General features: G+C 31.6%; 1 protein-coding gene across 1 annotated transcript in view; it reads left to right on the forward strand.

Moving 5' to 3' along the window:
* The window catches only part of ftz-f1 (ftz transcription factor 1), a 228,197-nt gene that overhangs the window by 1,078 nt on the left and 209,462 nt on the right, over positions 1-17,657 (forward strand). The window lies entirely within an intron of this gene.

The following is a 17,657-nucleotide window of genomic DNA, read 5'->3' on the forward strand; positions in this document are numbered from 1 at the left end:
ACTTTAGAATTTCCGGAATTATTGTGTTATAATACGCGTGGAACGCTGATATGTATATTGAGAGTTAAATATTTTTTATTTCATTTTGGAAGTTTAATACTTGTTAGCCTGTATATTAAATATTTCTATATTAAAAATATATAATAATGATTTAATAAATAAAAGAAAATCTAACATGAACGTATTTTTATTGTTACGAATATTTGAAAGCGTTGAGATTTCAAATTTTCAGTCTGAAAAATCTAATATTGATCATAGATTAATTTTAATTTGAGGTGTGGAGGCTTCCTTAACTTTTGAAGATCTTTATGTTGATTGATGCTGAGATATCTGTTATTATTACATTCTCTCGTGTACTATAACGTGTTGTTGACTTTACCAAGGCTATCTAGTTTTTCTGATCTAGGAAGGTGGTCGAAATCCCAATTATTCTCACGAAATTAGCACTTAAATAATTAAAATATGGAACTATAACGTTATAGAGGAAATTCCATAAATTGAGACCTAGATGTTGTATTATTTAATGTAAAGAAGTAGACAGAAACGATTTGACTGACAACTAAAACGGGTTGTTACAATTTGTTTTTAATTTTTTTGTGAGTCAAAATTTATGATGCAACGTTGCCGTATCAAATTTAAGTTTTCATTTATTTTGATTGGCAACAAAATACTAATGTAACTAAAATAATCAAACAAAAAATAACGTTATAAAATATAATTAATTTTAATTATAGTACATCGAATAATATTCATTCGAGGGACTTAGTTAATAGTTAACAATAGTTAATTAACAGTCACAATAGTTTGTAGGTTAGAGTTGTTATATTTTCGTTGACATATGACACGGTATCGACCAGTACAAACAGAATCTTGTAGACTGATTTGGTTAAATTTTCGGCGCATCAGACTTCATTCTGTCTCTTTTTAACTAGAGTAATACCAATTGAAAGAAAAATAATCAATTATATCAATAAATAAGAAGGGATTTTACTGTTTATAAACTGAATTAGGCAATACGTCCTACGATGTTGATGACGTGCTTTGGCTGTTTTATTAGAAGAATTATATTTGTGGAACTTTTTGAAAGGATTTCTAACAATTTTGACAGGTTTTTTTTTCGCTTCTACCCCCTTATATACGTCATATAATATCGCGTTCGCTTCAGGACTTTTGTTAATCTTGTTTTCCCTTACATCAAAAGATGGAAACGAGAAATAGAGGAAAAAAAAGGGACCGCTCGCGAAACTGTGCTATTTTCTACATTGTTAAGAGCATAACGATTTCTCTGAAAATATTTTCGTCCACCAAAAACAAGCGGCGGTCGAGGGAAAAAAGAAGAGAACATTTTCGGGTATCCCAACGAATTTAAGTAACGGCATTTTAAATTTACAAGCTCATTTGTCGGAGTCCCGAAACAGAACAAGGGAACCGGGGAAGTTATAAATAGGGTAATTGCACAAAGAGGCAGCGCCGAAGCGAATAAGGGAAGTAGCGAAACGTGGACGGATGTTTTTCTTCGGAATGTTTCTGGTTATGTGTTGTGACTTATACGTGGGTTTTATGTACGGCTGGAGACGTATACTTGGTGGGTCAATAACAAAAGAAAATCAAATTATTTTTAATCCAAAGCATCGAATCTTATATTTTAATAGTCTATTAAAGAGAAAATAAGTAAAACCCACTCAAGTTTGTAACATGACATATGTGTTATCATTTAGATTGTGTTCAAAATATATGTTAAACTTAATATATTTAAAATGCTGGAGGTTATCTGAAGGCTAGGTTTTTTTATGTTTTTAAATTATTTTTAAATGTCCCACTTCTATTTATAGAATACGCGAGAAATATTCGATGTATTTTAAGTTACATCAACTAAATCTTAAGATATGTGATTTTTTTGAAAATGTTTCTCGATTTATTCCATTTATTACTATTGTATCATCACTGTATCTTGATAAATGTTGTTTAGGTTTGGCGGGAAGTGCTATATAGATTATTTTATGTTGGCTTAATTAAATATGGAACCTGAATAACTTGTTTTTTTCCACCAGGGCTGGGAATTAATTCTTAGGGATTTAGAATAAATACAATGCATCTGTATTATTCCTTTTGAAATCATTGTAAAAAACATATTTTTAACAGTTTTTTCAGACTTGAACATGAATTAGAATTTTGTTTTGTTAACAATGATTTTTGGCATTTGAATTGAATGCACAGTTTACTATTACTTACTAGGTCAAATTACAAGTACTAGGTCTAAAATAGCAGTGAACTCTCGCCACAACGTTTTATTATTGGCAAATGTCACTGTCAAGTCAAGTAAAGTAAAAGAAACTAAGCAGAGATATAGTTCAAGTATTCATAGGAGGACCTAATATGTTAAAGCATGTCTAAACACAGATTTTTGTAAAGTAATTGATGAAATATTGTATTTACACGTGCTTATAAGATTGTAAGACTTATTAAAAAGGAACTTCAAATTTATCATTATTCTTCAGAGTTGGCAAAAGTTAAGGAAACAAACATTCATTGTTAAATACTTATAATTTAAACCGTTTGTCGTTCTGTAGTTACTATCAACTGTTTTAAATGAATATTTTGGTAGACCAATCATTAGAGTGTCGCCGAATAAAAATGGTTGAAATGAATGGATTCGACCGCAACGATGAAAAAGCTGAGTTATTAGCACAACATTTAGCTAACGTATTCCAACCGAATGATATATAATCTACAATAAATATGTATCTACTTTTATCACCCCGATGTAGCTGTAAATTTGTTTTCTCCAATGGAAGTTGCTACAGAAATTGACAACATCGTCAATCGTAAAAAGGCTCCAGGGATTGATGATATTTTAGCTGGGTTATTAAAAGAGCTGCCACGAAAGGCAATAATGATATTGACATATATATTGCTCGAATAATTATGCTTAAGAAATGTAACAAACCTCTGACAGGCCTATTTCGCTGCGATATCAAAATTATTTGAGAAACTGCTGTTAAAACGTATTAAACCATTTATAGAAATACTAGATTTCCAGTTTGGATTTTGAAATCACCACTCGACAAATCAAGTGTACAGGTTAACAGCAGGTGTTGAAAAGGTATTCGAAGAAAATAAATACTGCCCTGCAATATTCCTAGACGTCTCACAAGCTTTTGATGGTCTTGTATGGGCATTTGGGATTAATCTACAAAATATGTAAATTGATACCGCGTAGTTATTGTCGACTGCTGGAATTATATCTTTTCGAAAGAAAATTCAGAAGGGGCATTCTCAACACTTAAATCTATTTTGGCTGGAGTTCCATATGGTAGTATCTTGGGAGCACTCCTATATCTGCTATATACTGCTGATATCTTAACAACAAATGAAAAAGTACTTGGAATATTCGCCGAAGCCACAGTTATCACAGTACAAGTAGAGGTCAACAAGATCTACAAATGGACTAGAGACTGAGAAATGAAAAAACCCTAATTATATCACTTGACGGATACCTGATTCCTTAAGCAGAATCAGCTAAATACCTCGGAATACATCTGGATGGTAGATTAAGTTAGAAACATGAAGTTAGTCAAAAAGTAGAGCAGATTAGATTCAAAGTCAAGCAACTGTACTGGTTAGTCGGAAGATATTCTTAACTTAACCTAAGTCAAAGAGATTGGTTTATCAGTCAATAATAAAGTCAGTTGGGATCTATGAGATGCAAATATGGGGTTGCACTAAAACATCAAACCAGCTAGTAATCCAACGCACCCAAAATAAAGTTCTACGATGGATGTACGAAGTGATCCAAGATTTCGCCTTGAAAAATGAAATGAAGTTGCTAAATGACAACAACGTGGAAGTAACATAGCTACCGGGCAATATGTAGGAAATCAGAAGATTGACCTAGTGTTTAAGTAGTTTAATTTTATTTCAATTTGGGAAATACATACTGATGTATTCAACGACAGGACAGTAATAATAAATTAATTTGTAAATTAAGATTGTACTAATAATATCTGGTGTAAGATTTAATTAATAAAAAATAAGACAATTGACGGACTGACTGTTTTTAACACTGGAAAAATATATTAATTACGCATTGTGAAAAATTCATAAACCTTACTATCCTATATATCACATTATTTGTCCCATTTTTCCTGTAAAATTTATGTTTGATAGCAAGATTATGATGGTATGTTGATGCGTTTCGACAGATTTATTCGTACTCGCAACTAATATAAGGCAGCACAAGGCTTGGCTTAGAGTGCAATTCGGTTTGATCTCGTTCGGTTAGCATTTCGCCTTGAGAGTTTAAAAATATCACCGTTAGAAAACAAAGATCACTTGGCCGTTGGATTCGTTGACGTCTCGACGAGTTTCGAGGGTTGGAAGGGTCGAACGGAAATCGATCTTCGTTGGATTTCGGGGATTATTTTTAATTGTAGACATTTCCGTCATTATTCGATCTACCTCCATTGTACATAATAGCTTATTATGAAAGATATACTGTTTAACGTGGTCTCCGAACCACGGTCCTCGGCATTAGGCCTACCAACTAGCGAGTGACCAACTTATAAATCATCCCAGAAGACATCCGGTCTTACCCAGCCTGGTTACCGGCGTAACTGGTATCATTTTCCATGTCGGATTTTGCGCTTTTACGTAGGAGAATCACAAATATTAAACAATCACATACATACATTTACGACCATGACTCAGAAGGATCCGTCGCCTTTACCACTGCGCCAATCAAGCTGGCTTAGTGATGAATTAATTGAGGTTAATAAGAACACTTTACGGTAAATATAAGTTTTATGTTTTTGAAAATGTCGAAGTATCTTGATTCGCATGGTAGGACTATATTTCAAAATAAAATTAATGTGATGACTTGAACGGTTAAACAATTGCAGAAATGCGTTGGCTAATTACCTGATAAGCTTAGAAAAAAATACTTAATTCGTAGCAACATGGGTTTTCCAATATGAGTAATTGATATTTACTGGAATATTCAGTATAGGCGTGGTTTTCCTTTATTTTGTCTAAAATCAACATATTTATCTGCATTAGTGGATACACAGGGTGATTTTATGTAATAGCGATGAATGGTCATCGTTGGTCTAGTCTATTCATTTAAAAATTTATTAAAAATCCAAAGTGTTACGGGCTGATGAGGTGGGGTTTCAAAAAAAATGCGACCTTCCTAATAAACTGAATCACCAAATTACATCTATTCAAAAGAACGAGACATTTTTTTATTGTTGTTTTTGGCATTTCTGAATTTTTAAATAATAGTAAGGATCCAAATTTTGTCATAGCTTTACTTTTTTTGTGAGAGAAGACTGTATAGAAAAGGGTCTTATCAGAGAATAAGCATATTTAAAATGCAATCTTTCATGTTTTGTTCATCTAAACCACCTATTGCCCGCTTGTTGGTACGGTGGTAAACACGACAGGACGGTCGACGGAATTCCGCTGGGTCATAGTCGTGATTTTATGTTTGTGATGTTATAATATTTGTGATTGTCCTAGGCAAGAGCGCAAAATCCGACAAGGAAAATGATCCCAGTTACGCCAGTAACCTGGCTAGGTAAGACTGCATGTATTCTGGGATAATTTCTAAGTTAGGCTTAATGCCGCGGACCGTGGTTAGCAGCCCACGTTAAACAGTAGTTCCAGTATATTAAAATATGTATATATATATATATATATATATATATATATATATATATATATATATATTTCTCTGTTTTGTGGCTTATATCAAATATCCAGCAAATCGACTTAGTGTTTAAAGCATTAAAACAGCTATAACTCCGGAAATAATTTAAATTTAAAAAAATCCTTTGAAGCTCATATTCTTAAAGGAGTAAGCTTTGAAAATATAGAAAAATAATCGATTTTTCAAATTTGTAGACTAGAATACCATTAATGGGGTTAGTTGCCAAATTGGAATTAGACTAATCCTTTGATGATTCTGATTTCAATGAATACGAACAAGTCGATTTATGTATTTCTTCAAGGTAACGAAAAAGATTGATGATGTTAACACCACACCGAGTGTTTACACGACTTAGGGATATAATTGAACGTAAATAAATCGATGGTTGATTCAAAATAAAAAAATCGTAGAAATGTCCACCTTGAGATATCCCATTAATTTATTCAAATATGTATGCCGAGTTTTAAGCAATTTTTAATCGTAAATACCAAGGCTGTTTATTTTGCAAATTTCGAAAAATCAAACAGTTAGGTAACCGGTAGGCGTACATTATATTATTTATAATAGGGGAAATGGTGACATTGGATTGTTTTATTTCTTCCTAGTTGAAGAATGACATTGCCATAAGCCTATAGTTCATTATAATGTTTGTACAAGTTTCGTTTACTTAGTTTCTAAACTCTTAAAATTAAGATTGCATATAACCTTATATATTCTTGCTGTGTTTCCTATTTTATATAAACAATTATTTTTATATATAATTAGCTGATACCCACCAACTTTCCTGCTTATAGGGTAAAAGTTGATTGTGGAATCTATGGGTAAAATATGAATAAAATCTTTAATTTCAAAATAATATTAATTTTTTAAAATTATTGTTGTTAGTGGATCAACAATCTGCCCTGTGGGAAATAAACATTTCTTAAGATTATATTATATAACAGGTCAATTGAAAAATTCCGGGCCTACCTTAGTAAAACGCATTTTTTTTTGGCAAAATTAATTTTTTTTATTCAACATAATTCCCTTCAAGGGTGTTACACTGATTATAGCGACCCTCCAACTTTTCGATAAAATGTTTTGTAGTACGATTTGTACTTTGCTTCAAAATTGGCCTCAGTTTCGGCTATCACCTCTTCATTCGATGAACATTTCTTTCCAGCGAGGATTCTTTTGAGATCTGAGAATACGGTGGATGAGGAAGCAATTCGAAGCCCAATTCAAGGAGTTTTGACACGGTGTATTGTCTTGGTGAAGCAGCACTTTGTTGGACTTCAGAGTGAAATGATGGAGCCACGTTTCATCCATTGTAAAAACTCGGGTTTATTACGCTTGATCATCTTCAAACACTGCTCCGAATCATCAACTCGTCGTTGTTTTTGTTCAAAAGTGAGTTCGCGCGGCATCCACTTTGCACAGAGCTTTCTCATACCCAAATATTCGTAAATGATACAATCTATACGATCAGTTGATATCTTTAGAGTGTCTCCTATTTCATTCAATTTCAATTTACGGTCATTCAAAATCATTTTGTGGATTTTTTAATGTTTTCCTCAGTAATAACCTCTTTTGGGCGTCCACTGCGTTCACCGTCTTCGGTACTCATTTCACCACGTCTAAACTAAGCATACCAATCCTTGATGGTTGATTTTCCTGGCGCAGTGTTCGGAAACTCGATATCAAGCCAAGTTTTTGCTTCAACTGTATTTTTTCCGTTCAAGAAGCAATATTTTATCAATACGCGAAATTCTTTTTTATCCATTTTTTTACAACAAGAAAAGTTGGTTCGCCCAAAATGCTATAATTCATGAACTAATGATCCGATAGCTGTCGAATTTATACACGCATCTTTTGAGGGTTAGGGCTAACTGAAAGATATATGGATTTAATTCTAGTAGCGCCATCTATGTGTCAGGCCGGGGCCTTTTTAATTAACCTGTTACATGTATCATTTCATTATGCATAGTATGGAGCATCGACAATGGCAAGCAACACTTGAAGCTTGTATTGAAGCCGTTGTATGTCTTGTATTGGGCTTGCAGGCAGTGCCTCATAGTTGGATTTTATCTGACCAAATATAATTAAATATTGATTCGTATTGTTGGTATGTTCGTATACACAGAATGAAAGTTACATTCTGTAGATTTTGTTTAATTTGCTTTAACAACCCATGTCTTCAGCCACCGTTGTATTTAGTCAAGGTGTTTTTGGTGGTTCTTTGATGCTGTTATTCGATCATCTCGATATGACTAAGATGACTGTGTCGTCTGCATATTGCCACAATAGTGGTAAAACAATAATAAATATTGCATATAAATTGCTGATGCTTGTTTAGCTGGACGTAATACAAATAAAATATTTTGTCTGTATTGGAAACTTGGAATTTAAATTATTTACTTCTTTTACTCTGATGCGTCATTTGAAAGCATGCATTATATATATGAATCGTATATAGAAAATGTTCTGAGAGCAGATCCTGATGGATAAGGAGATAATTCAAAGGTTGAAAGTATGGATCAATAGGAGAGTGAAGGCTATTACTATTAAATCACGACACCAAATACAGGATAACCGAATTCCTATACCTACAATTTTATCACTTGAATTGCCTATACCTTTGTATGTATTTCATGATGACTCTGCAAGGTGTATCTCTAGCTGTTTCTCTAAATTCTTCACTGTAGTTTTGATAATATTAATTGAATTAACTTATTTTAAATGTTTATTCCTAACGACAGTTGTTTCTGCACTTGTCTTCCTTCTTTTTTTGGCTCTTTACTGACTGTATCGATTTAGTTACACTTGGTCGTCACGATTTAATCCAATTTAAAAAATAACGTCAACTTAACAATGTTTTGTCAACTGTCTTCTGCATCAATCTCTTCGTGTTTTGCGATTTAAATATAAAGAACTTCTGTAGCTTTTATCAATTTTTTTTGTACAAGCGTTTTCCTGACAACGAACACAACAAAAAATAAGAATGATCGAATTTGATTCAGCGCATAATTGCTTACGTTCATTTCGGCGATTAATTTTTATTTACACAAAAACATTCCAATTATTTTTTAAATAATTTCGCTTTTTTAATTTTTTTTATAGTTTCGAATTTGGTTTTTTGAAACTGTTATTTGCGCTCCAAGCCTTGAAGTCATAAAAGTCGGTCATTTATTACTAGATTTTTTGCCATCGACTAATTAATTAAATATTTTCAAAACTGCTTGATGGTTAAATAAAGAACTTGTGTATGTATGTTGTAATCACTATGTTAATCTTCATGGTAAAGATAACGGTTTTTATTTGGATCCGGTTGGGTTTCCTTGACGATTTGGTGTATTTATCTTTTTTGGTTTGATCGTTAAATCGTAAGAGATTTTGTAAATTTATAGTTTCGCATCGACGTTTTCTATTGATTTTGCTGTTTATTTAATATAGGGAAACGTTTTGTAGCTTTTATTAGAATGTATTTGTATTTAATAGATTTTAAAATCGGCATGCTTTTTTTTATTTTTAAATGTATTTGTTATTAATTACAACTGTTTTGTAACGTTTTTAGAGTTCAAATTTAATTTCTGACCTAAATTTATTAATACCAAAGAAAATTAACATTTTGGGAATATATTCCCCATAGTTTTAGAACATAGACCAGTTTTCATACATCATTTAACTATATTGGTTCTTTAAAACCATTTATGCACATATTTAATTTTAAAACATATACATACATATACATACTTAGTTTAATTTTATACATATTTAATTTTAAATAGAAAAAGTGAAAAAACTATATGTAAGATAACAAGTATAGTTTATTTATCATGTTTATTCTTCATTTATCTTTACTATTCTATATTCATATACAAGTAATGGTGGCAAATTCTAGATGGTTCCAGCCAAACAGCACACTGTAGGTCCACACCGGCTTCAAAATTACATTATATGTCACTAGTATAGAGTAAATACAGTATTGGTCCAAAGTTCTTTGTATTACATCGCCATAGATGGGTTTCAAATCTAAATATTCCTCAACGTATCTTATTCTGAAGTTGCGGTTAGAAATGTAGGATTTTAGAATCTGATCGATCTGGATAGGCAATTTGGTTGCCAACTTGTATTCGAGACCGTCATGTCATACTTTATCAAAGTGTTGGATCATCACACTTAGAAATATAGCTATAGTCTATTCAAAGTTTTTTTAGTAATGCATCATGGATATTTGTGACGTCGAAATATTGCAATGTTGCCGAATTAACTCTGACTTTTAGTTCAGTTTGGCTTTGTCACAAGAAAATTCTAATCTAAATAAAGTAATTGAACAAAAATGTTATCAAATATAATTTATTTTAACATTATAGTACATTTAATACATATATTATCGTAGGACTTAAAACTACAATACTAAAACACAGGTATAATAGTTTTTCTTTAACTCTTTTCCACACCAGAGTTTGTAGGCGCGTTTTTTTATGTGGTGTTACCCCCCTGGAGGCCTAATCCATCTAATTAACAATTGTATATCTGAGAAACGTATTTTACTTTCATTCGAGAACATATTTACTTTTTACGTTTAGTTCTTGTTTCCTTCGATGGTGTGTTTACTTGGCAAGTCATCTTGGTATCACTGTATTTTTATTTCTTCTGCTACTACCTGTGTACACCATTCTTGATAAAAATTAATCACTAAATTCTGTCTAATGCATTTACTGATACGTTCTAACCTAATGCTTATGTTTAATTTTGAACAATTACAATCATATATGCGCACACAAATCTTTCACGCCCTACAATACCATTTTCTACAGTTATATTCAATTAAATATGTGCATACTTTTAGTTATTTCCACTCTCATCACTCTGTCTTAGGAATTTTCATTGCAAAGCATTATCACATATCCTCAAAGTTTCCTTCAGTCACTTTCACTTTACGACGTCCACACACATTAATTTTTTTATGATGTTCACGATTCCACCATTTATCAATTACTTCCTTTGTATATCTTATCGTGTTCATCCAACCCGAAGGTGTTATTGTTGACAATGCTTCCTTCCACATATCCAAACAGTTTTTGATGGAATATCCTTCTCAACCAGCAATATATCTGCAATTAACTATTAATAAATATAATGACCAACAAAACCCAATTGAATGCTATTGTAACTTTTACCTTTTTCCATAAATTTTTATTGTCTTTACAGTTTTTTGTTACTGTCTTGCCTTGTAATGTACGGAACTTCCATTAAACCTCTGCGAGGGTTATCTTTACACCATTTAAATCTTATACCCTGTAAGAGTGCATGAAAAGATGCATGTCCCTAACTCTTTTATGTTACTTTCCAGACAGACAATTTTCTCTATAATAATTTTATTAAATTATGTTTATATCGATAAAATAGTTTGTGTACTTACTGTTCTTATACATTTCTTGTATTTGGTCTCGAATAGAGCCAATAGCAAGATTCGTCACTCACTTTGTATGTAGACGGCTTTTCTTGGGTGAATCTAACGTATTATTCTTCATTTCGTAAGCAATATTCACAGTACCCACAATAATATTTAGCACAGCAGCAACCCGCTAAAAAACATTTTCAATAAAATTCTAGGGTCTTATATTATTTAATATCATCAATAATTACCTCTCTAACGGAATTTACCTGCAAAAGGGGGCCTCCGTTATATCGTTCCTTTTCGAAATTATTAAAGCCTATTAAAGTCGCAATCAATTTGTGGCCTTGAATATCTATTGTTTTCGACATTTTCAAACAAAGTAATATGATATATAACGCAGCAACTTAAAATTTATCACAATAAAGGGCTAAAATAATGTTTGTCGGTTTATAACCTGTAATAATTATAAATATTTTGAATAATTTAGCGTACATCTGACAACCGGACGGCGACCAGCTGTCAGACGTATGCAAAATTTTGAAAGCAATAGTGTTAAGAGCTTTTAACTCTTACCCATACATTATTACGACTGTATAACTGTAGTTTTTAGATATAGCATAATGTTAAAATAAATTATATTTGGTAACATTTTTGTTCAATTATTTTATTTAGATTAGAATTTTTTTGTATGTCAATGCCAAACTGAATTAAAACTCAGAGTTGATGCGGCAACATTGTAATGTTTTAACGTCACAAATATCTACGACGCATTACTAAAAATCTTTGAATATACCATAAACAACTTTCCCTGAAGCAATTATTTGAGCTATTGTTTGACATCTCTATAAAATTGAACATATTGTATTGATTTTCCGTAGGTTTTTTTGTTGAAACAAGTGACTATCGGTGGCATGGTGCTGTAAATGATACAGGGCTTCGCTCAACGAGGTGGATACATATTTAACGGATTTAGTATCATGTAACTAAGTGTAAAAGTAAATTATTTAACCGTGAAATCCTTTTAATGTTTGAGTCTTATTTATCCAAAACAACGTGTAAGATATTTTTTAAAACTGCAGAATTATTTGTTTTGCTACAGTTTGGTGATGATAAAAATTCCAAAAATCAAGATCGACATTGAAGTTCTCCACCAAAGACTGTTTCTACTGATGTAAATTGTTATTACGCTATTTGGGCGAATATTTAAGGAAAGTGTATATTGAAACCTACTGAATAATATAGTATATTAACGGAAGGGTTAATATCAACAATACAGTATATTTTCAAAATTTGAATTTCTTAAAGAAAATCCAGTGGCTGAGTAAAAACTAAAATCTGTCAGGAGCACGTCAGACGACTTTAATGTAGCTTATTACAGCCTCACACTGAACCGAACGACACAAATATTGCTCAATTACCGTGCTAAATTGGGAATTCTTCAGTACGTAAACATCAACGAGTTCATAATTGAGAGTACATGACATTGAAAATATCGATTATAATTTTAAACTAATTTAAAATCCATTCTTCTAATGTAAAATACATACCTTACACTTTTTCACTCCTATCGTGTTTGTGTTTTCTATGTCGAAATACTTTTTTAACTAAAGGCTTATTGTACATTATATTTTGAATTTTAATACGATAATTTCAATAGGCTTTTATATTTCGGGATTAGGGAAAATTATAATTTTAAGAGACTTTTTTAGTCTTTTCTTTATAAAGGTGTCACATCTCATAACATGAGTCTCAATTTTCGAAGCAGTTTTTCCACTCTGTTTCTTTCATTTGTCTTCACAGTTTTTTTTATGTTTGAGGGTAAGTTTAAAGAGATCCACGGAATGTATATAACGTTGACCATTAAGTTTTATATCAAGAATATAAATTAATTTGAGTTTCTGTAATTATTCTCTATAAGTGTATCAATTTTGAGGTTATGGTGATGGTGGTGGTGCGTTACTGATGGTTTTTTTCGCTATTTGCTATTTTAGATTTATAGTTTTTTCTTTTCTTCGCCAGAGCAAACACATTATTTACAATGGATAGTTAAAATATGCTCATACGAAGTATTACGAATTTCATTCTAGACGTTTTGTCCATCTCTCAGGCAATTTGTTCATGGCCCTTTAAGCTATTGATGAGTGGTTTACATCGAACCATTTTTCAATTTCAAAGTCGGGTACTATTATGTTAGACAAAAAACAGAGCAGATTAGACTCAAAATCAAGCAACTGTTCCGGGTAGGAAGATACTCTCAATTTGACCTAAAATTGAAGTGATTGATTTATCATAAATACATACACTATTCATAAATTATAAGGCCAATTTGGTATTACGGAGTGCTGATATGGGGTCGTTCTAAAACCTCAAAACTAGTAATCCAACACAGTCTAAGAAAGTTCTATGGTTAATTACCTATGCTTGTCGCTACGTAACCAATAAATGACCTCTAAATCAAAGGGATATACAAAGTAATCCAAGATTTTGAGTTAAAACACGAATTAATGAATTACTACATGAATACTCTACAACACGTAGGATATTAGCGCTATTGAACGGAACAAACCACACGAACTTGTCTAGGGTATAAGTGTTATTCTTAACTTTAGCTGAAGTAGTTTAGTTTTATTTTAATTTAGGAAATACATATAGGCATATCCGGAGAGTATGACGGGTCAACGACGATAAAACTGGATAGAATGCAAGTGATTTCGTGTGATTCAATTCAAATGTCACCAATCTTCTTGGTTTTTCCCATCGCTTATAATCGTTCCAAAAGTCGCCACACATTGATTAAATTTGTTACAAAACTGGAACCAACATACATATAGATATGGTATTTTCGATGCATTACTTCATAAATACATAATAAATATAAATGGCATACTCTATCAAACGCTGTAACTATGCCCAGAAAAACAATTGGGTATATTTTCTTATCTGTTTTAACACTCAGTGTTTGTATCTAAATCTAAATTGATTAGTTTGAATTTACCACATTTGGTTGCTACATAAAATAAAGAAAGTCCGCAGGATTAAGAGAATTTTATAAATTTATTTTATTAAGAATAAAACGAAAATGTATGCGTACACGGTAGAGAAAAATATCCTTTATAAAAATAGATTGGTACGTAAAAATATGGCCAACAAAAAAGGCGACCAACAACTAACATAAAAAAAACTGTACTAGTTACACGTTTTAGCAGCGAAAAGAAACAAGATAAGCCACCGAAGAAAAATACAGCTTCGCCAGAGCTGATTAATCTTCGGAGCTCGTACGTGCTTTTTTGGAATGCGGTTGAACATTACATCGAAACGTAAAGGTTTCAGCGGGTTTATTGGGTATAGTTATGGACGATACGGGTGGTCTAATTAGAGGTTTAATACTACTTTAATGCTACTTCATCTACCATGAAGAGTACCGGCAAATAACCTCTCCCTTACCAAGAGATATGTAAATAGTATTTTTTTGCATTTTTTGGTAAATTATTTTTAACATCAGTATTACATCCAATTATAATTGTTAATAGATCTAGGTTACTTGATCAAGTTTTATATATTTGGGATTCGAATTCTAATCGAAGACTTGGAACTCGTATACTATTTGAATGATTTCAAGAAGCTGTACTTATAATTTGGATGTACTAGGATTGTGTGGTAATATCGAGATATTTATGATAGATAAGCGTAACCTATACTCCTATTATTGCCTAGTATAACCCACATTCTTCACTTGCTCGTTTGTTAGAAAGTATGAGATCTATGAGAAGAGCCACAGCGGATACAAAATTAATTCTAAATGAATGGGAAAACTTAGCTTACTATAATCTAGATTATTTTACGGCCAAAATAGAACAGAACGTTTGTTTATTTAAATAATTGTTTTAACACATCGCGTACATGTTGTACCAATAGCAATAAAAAAGATTTTGTCTGAAATTATAACTTCAATTAAAAACGTTCCATTAAAAAAATACTCAATGAAATAATTAAAAAGCCACAGAGAATTTAATTTGTCCTAATGCTTATTCACGTAATCGTGAAGTTCTCTCGTGGTAAAATGTAGCGGATGACCACCCATTTCGACCGAATTTACACCCTTAATGGACAAGTTTGTCGGGCCCCACTCTTTACGACCCTAATTAACCATATCTTTGCCCACTTCACTCTCTTTGTTCCGTTTTCAGAGCACCCCTTTCATGCTCAACTACATTAAAATGACACGCATAACCCTTACCCCAACTATAAATGGGTTAAATAAGTATAATGTAATAGGGCCCTTAAACCGACTACTATATACGGTCAATCAATTAAGGATTAAACAGTTTAAACAACTATTAAGTTACAAAACCAGAACGAATATGGTGTCGTTATAAGTTTACGAATGCGTAATAATTAATTAACTAGTAATAATACAAACTAGTGATGGCCCTGTGGCCGAAATTCGACCACAATTTATTACATTAGTAATTTTTTCTCATAACACTAGACTAATTTTAAAATGATATATTACTAAAACTTTTCACATAATTATAAATACGTTCATTCACTTTCGCATAAAATTGGAAATGTATTTGATATATAATATTAATTAAAATAATAAATGTCTGTATATTAAAACATATCAAACTATATGCAAATTATCTCAGGAAAACTGATTAATATTTTTTAAACTGTATTTAACTAAATCTAATTTACATTAACTCTCAATAATCAACAAATTAATAAGTGTAAATTACTAAGTCACTAAATATCATAACAAAGTATCATAAGTAAGATTCTTTTCAGAACTGTAATAACTTCAGAGTATCAAATATTTTTTTACTTTTATATCATACACATAATTATGGAATAATAAATGAAGTAATACATGTTAGTGTACTAAAAAAAAGAATATATGAATAAAATCAAATAAATTTTGGAAAGGTGTATTAAACGAATGTCTTCACAATCATTAAATTAACTATTGATTTTCCAAAACTTAGGTTTATAAAGTAAATAATCAAAATAATTGATACAAGGTTCAAAGAATAAAATGTCATATAGTCATATACTGCAATAATCATTAAACACCTTAATATTTATCAATACTTTGAAATATTTACAAATACACTGTTAATAATTCATAATTTCTTCTATTTCTTTTATGTGTTCTCTCTATGCAGATTATATATGTATGTCTTATTTTAACTACTACATATTTTCATTACTTCATTTATGTAATCATATGGTCTCTATCTTTTATCCATATTCGCCACCGAAAATATATATTACAAAATCACGAATGCCAAACACAACAGAGCGTCATGCACATCCTTCTGGAGTGTGAAAAGTTTGAGGTACTGAGACGGCAGCTCGGAATGCCAAGGTCATTAAAACAACTGGTCCAACCCAAGCACTTGGATATGCATTTCAACTTTTTAACGGTCGCTGGATTGATACACCTTTTGTAATTATTCTTCTCTATTGTAATTTGTATAGTATATTATTTTTGAATGTCATTGTCATTTTTGTATACTTTATTTAAAAATAACTTGTAACTCGACCCTAAATAGCCCAAGAGGCTGATGGCCTTTTAAAATAATAAATAAATAAAATAAATAATAAATATATCAAGCTGATCAAAAGAATAATTTCTTTCCCTATATTTTTAGGTAAAATGGCATTGTTCTTTGATTCGTTCTAGTTTGTTTGTCTTCTATGGCTTATTTGCTATCTATTGCTTTCTACTTGGTCTTACATCCAAATCTCATCTTACAAATGAAAAATTATAATTCTATGAAACTATTTTATAACTGTTAATATTCTAAGGAGCGTTCATTTTAACTCTTGATGCACAAATTGGCGTGTTTATTATCTGGAATATTCGGTTAAATAAAAAACATGTACAAACCTTCGTGTACACTACAATACGAACAAATCTAATATGAACGGATTTTAAAGCCATTTGTTAGTATTACAAAATGGCGCATTCGCCAAAATTTGATCAGAGCTAATATGAATTATAGTTAACAACGTCCGCTCCTATTGGCGCACAGCATACAACACACGTTTCAGAATTAGTCCCGACGTAGATGATATACGGTCGTGCAACGCTCTATTCCATGGCCTGCACTCTCCATAAATCGCGTAAAACCGCCCCCGGCCGCCTTCGCCTTTTCTTCTGACCCACTAACCCGGATTCGGAACCCGGAGTGCTAACGTCATTGACGTAGCGCTTTTACGGATCATTTTTCCAGCAAACGTTACGATCCGGAGTATATTTTATCGTGAATTAGAACGTGTTCGGGATAAATAGCTTTGGTTCGATTTTTTACAGCTCTTTTCCCGTTTTGTTTTGTTTTGTTATTTATCGTTATCGCTTGTTGTCTTTTGGGTCTTTCGCATGCTGTTGGCCTTATTTCCTTTATTGTTCTCCATTTTTAACATTTAGTTAAAGTAAATAAAATAAGTTTTTAGATTTATTTTGTTTTTAATTTTTGACAATTTCTTTCGTTATTAACATTTACAATATTAATAACAGGTAGTAATTATAGCGACTCTCCAACTTTTCGATACCATTTTTGT

Source organism: Rhynchophorus ferrugineus, unplaced genomic scaffold (genome assembly GCF_030347505.1).
Source record: "Rhynchophorus ferrugineus isolate W39M unplaced genomic scaffold, kcgeb_rfMv2 rfM6, whole genome shotgun sequence".
NCBI classification, from domain to species: Eukaryota; Metazoa; Arthropoda; class Insecta; order Coleoptera; family Curculionidae; genus Rhynchophorus; species Rhynchophorus ferrugineus.